Source organism: Oculina patagonica, chromosome 4 (genome assembly GCF_052425735.1).
Source record: "Oculina patagonica isolate OP01 chromosome 4, crgOcupat, whole genome shotgun sequence".
NCBI classification, from domain to species: Eukaryota; Metazoa; Cnidaria; class Anthozoa; order Scleractinia; family Oculinidae; genus Oculina; species Oculina patagonica.
The window spans coordinates 36,073,868-36,079,987 of NC_135761.1; the positions used below are offsets into that span (position 1 = coordinate 36,073,868).

The window sequence follows — 6,120 nt, forward strand, 5'->3', positions numbered from 1 at the left end:
CGGGTTTATCATCTTTGTAAGCTTTTGAATTAAGTATGTTTTTAGGAAACTTACGTGTAAACCTAAATACTATACCTTCTAACAAGAGAAGTTACTGTTCCAAAATTTTTGTTAGCTGCCCTTGAGTTATTTTTCAGTCGGAATTACTGCAACCTGAATTTTCACGCACTGCGCGCCATAATAAATAAGACAAAGGAGTTTATTGAAATACTTTACTTTAACGGACAATCTAGGTACAAGGGAAGTTTTATTGCTTTGTATTGGGTTTGATATATGTTGTATCATATAACTTGCATTATTTAGATATTTTTTAACTTTTGCACGCGTTTTTGTGATTCAGTAGATAAGTATCTTTAATTAAACAGAGCAAATGTATTTTAATATGCAGTGTGATATGGCATGCCAAATATAGCGTTTTCATTTTTTAACATTCAATAACATATTCAACAAATTGTCTCACAGCCATCTTTCACTTTGTATTTATTCAATAATGATTGTGAGATAAATATTATAGCTCATTTGGTTCCCACTACCATTCCCTTATAGGTCATCATACACTTCCCAAATAGTCCTGCAAGACGGGTTAATCTCTATGGAGACAAGGCCCGCCTAACACGCCAGCTTTGCCTTGGTTCTATTGACACAGTCGTTAATACCTTGATAGGGAGCAGTGAATGGAAAGATGTTCTTTTTGACAAGGTAGCGAATGGCATAACAAGAGAATTGACAGGACTGTGTGCCTTATCACAGCCATCCCTGTTAAGGCAAAAAGCAAAAGAAGACCTTGTTACATTGAAATGGAACGACATCTACAATTAACTGTCAGAAAGATGCCCCCTTTTTCTGAAGTTCCTGTTGGCGTCAGTAAGCAACCCATCTCAGGTCAGAAATCTTCACAAGAAAGGTGAAGCACTCCACCCACCTATGTTAGATGCTGCCACACTCCAACACTTAACAAATCAGTGCACTTTTGTTACATTATTTAGCAAATATGATGCACAGACAAACAAGAGAAAAAATTCCAGGCGAATTTATGAACTGGGCCTAGACTCTGCCCGTAAGAAATAACCCTGAAAATGCTCGACCACCTAAAAATAGGACATCAATGTCTTTTAAGACCTAGACAGCTTAAAGCAGCAATGAAGCAGAACAAATCTTTTTTTCATTTGGCTAGAAGCCTTCAATTCTTAGGACAAAACAAAAAATTAAGCAAGGTTCCAACAATGAAGCTCGTACAATGGTAAATACTGTTATTCAAATGTTAATTTACTTTATTATCATTTAGCTCATTTCTCAAAACTAGATTCAATAATTAGGAAATTTTTTTGAAAAACAGTGATTTGGTGATTTGTTTATAAACAGCACTCTTGCAAAATGCAGACATTTACATTTAAACACTATTAAAAAGCGAAACATTTGTTTTTATTTACATAAAAAATAAAATAATAATAAATATGTGTTTATAGTGGTCATGCACTTAGCTTCATATCTCAACGAGATAGCTAGTTTACAGGCATGCCACTGAAACAGAGGAAACAAATAATTTATAAATGAACATAACAAGGTTAAAAATCCCAACTGGCAGGAGGCAGACCAGTTGGCTATATACAAAGCGTGGTCGAGGATTTGAACTCGGGACAACCGAGAAACAAATCCAGCTAGTGGCAAGGGCAGGCCTCGAACCGGTGACCTCCGGATTACAACACCAGCGCCCCAAACCACTCGGCCACGCTTGCCTCCGTTAAATAAAACTTTTATTTAGTTTTAGAACCACTATCAACATGCTAACTTTTATTTAGTTTTAGAACCACCTTTGCATTCAAGAACTATCTAGAACAATCTAAAAGTTTTGTTGTACCAGTACAAACTGGTTTTCATAGTTTTTGTGCTTGTGTCAGCTTTTGTGCTTACATCAAATTAAAAACTTTTGCTGATAGTTTGTTGTGTGTAGTTTCTGGCCGTAGGAGCCTTCTTAGCGTGTTTTTTTCTGTAAGCATCTGGAAATATATAATGCCTGCATGTGTTCTGAGATGCAACAATGATGCAAGGAATGTACAAATATTCTTAAGTATTCTTTTTGACATAGATGCATCGATGACTGGAATTCCTTACCAAATAATATTGTCAAAGCAGCCAATGCCACTAATTTTAAGTTGCGCCTGTGCAAGTTTGTTATGAATCAATTAAATTAAAAAATATATATTAAATTAAAATATTTCAAATCAAATTAATTATTTTTTTTATTGTATATATTGTATAGATGTAAAAAGAGTTTTTGTAGAAATATTTTGTATTATACATGTTACTATTTATTTTGTCTTGCTTTGTTTTGTTGTTTTTTTCTTTAGGGGGTCGGCTGTATATGGGGATTGGGTTCCTCCCTGCTGACACCCTTTTGCAATATTATTATTACAATTTCTCTCTTTTTAATTGCAAAAGTTGTTAAAAATTATAAATAAATTATAAGGAATTCAAAAGTTTTTGCCTCTAAAAGCAAATGCACAGTATTTATTTAAACTAGTAATAGTTCTCACTATAAAGCTGCCCCCGCCTTTTTAGAATTTGTTTTTTTTCGCCTTTAATTATTAATGCCGATGGACTGCACAATTAGGCTTCTTTTTTACAGTGTCATGCGGAATTTCTTGTTGTGTGACACCGTTGCGTCCTAAAAATATTCACAAGTTCAAGTCGAATTATATTACCTAGCGCGCGTAAATAGCACCTAGCGGAAATAACACATAACACATTATTCGTGATGACAACACACAAGCTTATTCCCGGGCTTATGACATTCAAAATAAACTTACAATAATTTCCAGGCCAAAAAGCCTAAAAAATTCCACGAGTAACAAAATATGGCACATTCAAAGATTCGAGAAAACAACCCACTAATTACGTTGACAAAGTTCACGCTTTTGTTTATTACTCGTTGTAATTTGTAAGATGTATACGATACAACAAACCTCCGAAAGCAAACCTTACAAATGTAACGCTTGGAACATAGGTAGCCGGCACGTAGCCAATAACACGAAACCAATTGCTCGAAATCTTTCGACGTATTACTAACATTTGCTTCAAATATCACTTAACACAACCAAAGCAGAGAAACCGCTTGAACAAATCTGTGAACAGGCGTAGGCCAAAACCGGAAAACAAAACGCTGCTAGCAGATGGTGAAGCTCGAAACGCGAAGGTGACCAAACGCGACCTCGTGGTTGCAAGTACCCGACACCACTGTGCGCGCTTGCAAAAATATTACCCGTCACGACCGTGCGCGCCTAGTTTCGTCAAATCGAGAATGCTTCGCCCACTACAGACACATTTCTTACTTTTTCAACAAATATTCATTGTCCTTGTATGTATACACCCGGGGATTCCTAGTGCGCCTCCTCGGGTTTTGGCCTCTGGGCCAAAACCCTGCGGGGGCAATAACATTTGGCTGGCTTTTTAGTTTAATTTTGTATTTGCAATTCGTTGTTTACAGTATGGAAGCAGTTTTGTGTAAAACCTTAAAAAAGCTGTATAAATGGATTGGAATCTGATATATACTTAATCCATCATTTATTAACTGTAATTCAAAGTAAGTTATTTTTCTGTACATTCATATATTCTTTAAGTGTTACGGCAGCACTTTACTACTTCTCATTGAGAACCTCTAGACTAGTATATCTGTATTAGATTAGAATACCTCGGCCATTCCATTGTCCACTTTAGCAGTTGAACAGGCATCATTTCCTCATTGTAGTCTGGGATAACAAGAAAAAAGATTTTCAAAAATTATCCATACCAATGGCCTCACATGCTACTTGAAGCAATTAGAAGATTAAGTAAGGAGGGGGGTGAATAGGTTTGCGGATCTATGGATTTAGCCTTAAAATGCGCACGGATTGTGGATTTTTGCAAAATATTGTGCGGATTCGCGGATTTCGAAAATACAGTGGATTGGGGGTTTGCTGAGAATTTTGGAGCAGATTTCGGACTCTTCGTGTCAGGAAGTTCGGTTTGTGGATACTAAACGACATTCGGATCACTTTGGTCAGTCCTCGTCGGTATGTTGGCGGAATTGTCACAAAACAAACAATAGACCATTTGCATAAATGGCATCTGCATTTGAATAACAATACATATACATCCTAAGCCTCACATTCACGTAAAAAATCCTTCGTCTAAGAACAACAACATGAGGCTAAGGATGTACATAGTATTATTTTTTAAATTTGGGCGATTTATGCAAAGTTTCTATGCATAGAAACTTCGTGAAAAATTGGTATAGAAAACAAATTTACTGTCCGTTGGAGTGTAGCTATACCACACAAAGTTTCTTAAGTAATGTAGATTTAGATTTGAACGAAAATAGTGACGGATTGATGAATTTAGCCAAAAAATAGCATGGATTGGAGGATTTGCATACCCCTTTTCACCCCCCCTCAGTAAAAATCAACTAAATAATTCATTCTTACTCAAGTATTTTTTTGTCACATAAAAAGCCACAGAAAAAATGTACAAATGACAGGGACATGTGACAGAAACACATCAACTGAATTTAAACACAGGAGGGATTCACTAACTTATCTAGGTCAATTTCAGTGAACAAATGAATAAATACAGTAGAACCCCGGTAACTCGAACTCGAAAACCCCGCTAACTCGAACAAACTTCCATTTCCCTTGGTTTTGACCTTACCGAGTCATTTTTACTCGGGCAACTCGAACTCGGATAACTCGAAAACCCCACTAACTCGAACTAAATTTTTAAACAGTTCGTTGAAGTTAGAACCTGGTTATTAACTCAAATTAAAAGAAATGCCTTCACTCACGACGATTTTATAAGGTCAAAAGTAAAGCAAAACATAAACAACCATTGACTAGTATCCACATGGGCCGACGAATTTAAACACACCGAGAGAACTGTCGACAACCCCAAGTATGCAGCCGAAAATTATGCAGGCTATAAACTTTGTATGGGCTACATAAAAGGTAAACGAGTAGTTAAAATGTTCTATTTTTTCTTCTAGGTAAGAAAGACATTTCAGAATTAGAGAAATAAAACGTCTGTAATGAAACAACGTTCGAATTAATAGCTCACCATAAACAGGTCGCGAGCTCGAAGCACGTTTTACGGTCGTTTACCTTTCGCGAGCCGGCTGATAAAACATCAAGCTAAAAAAAAAAGCAACAATGATCTTAGGAACAAGTTTCGATGTATCTGCAGCAGTGAGTTAAGGTATAAAGTTCGAGAAATTCATCTTACCTGATCTGAACTCACAAATGCTCTTGAAATCACTTGACTTGATTCTGCTCGAAGCTTCAGGACGCTTCGGTCCCGGATGACTAGTACCCAGAGCCCAGGCATTTGTGCGCGACTGGTCACGCAAAACAGTTGCGGCACGAGGAATGACAAGCGAAAGCGTGACGCGAACTAGCCTGTGAGTACGCTATTTTTTTTTTTTCTATAAGAATGGACATATTTTATAAAAGTATCGAGGCTGAAATTTTAGGAATATTTTTAACATAAGCCCGAGGCTGAGATTTTAAAAAGAATATTAATTGTGTGTTATCAGTACAAAATTTTTCCTTTCTCTATATGGAAAGCTATAAACCAAAACTTAACAAAAGTAGCGCTAGCCGAATTAATGTTTGATGCTAATAACATTTCTGCAAGAAGTTATACACCAAACACTTGTAACTGATACAGCAATACATTCTGAAACAGAAAGGTCATCGAAGAATACTCACAAGAATATTTTCAGCCGGAAAAAATATTCTTATACATAAAAAAGAGTGTATAGCCGCCTCTCTCATTCATGCAAAATAACATAAATTAAAAATCCATAGGATTTTTTTTTCTTAAAATAAGAAATAGGGGTCATGATTTTGCCTATTTTAATAATAGCTCAAAATCTGTCTTACATATTTTTGTTATCTTGCAAGAATGTTCAGTCAGAGCCAATTTGTAATTTCTAAAATCTTGAGGTACGGGTAAATTAAAAAAAAAACGCGTTGAACGCTTTTCTATCGTCAGTTGACCGACAGTTGACCACTTTGCCAATCTCGGCTCCTGCCTCGGCCTTTTTCCGCATTGCGGACCCAGCAAAAAGAGGCGGTTACCAAGCGCGTAAAC

At 36.3% G+C, this 6,120-nt stretch overlaps 1 long non-coding RNA gene across 1 annotated transcript; it reads right to left on the reverse strand.

Moving 5' to 3' along the window:
• Positions 1-545: 545 nt before the first annotated feature.
• LOC144652342 (uncharacterized) lies at positions 546-5,263 on the reverse strand. The gene is made up of 3 exons (XR_013570486.1): positions 5,251-5,263; positions 3,689-3,746; positions 546-756 (listed from the first exon to the last, which is right to left on the reverse strand). It is a non-coding gene; the product is annotated as an uncharacterized LOC144652342 (long non-coding RNA).
• Positions 5,264-6,120: the final 857 nt, after the last annotated feature.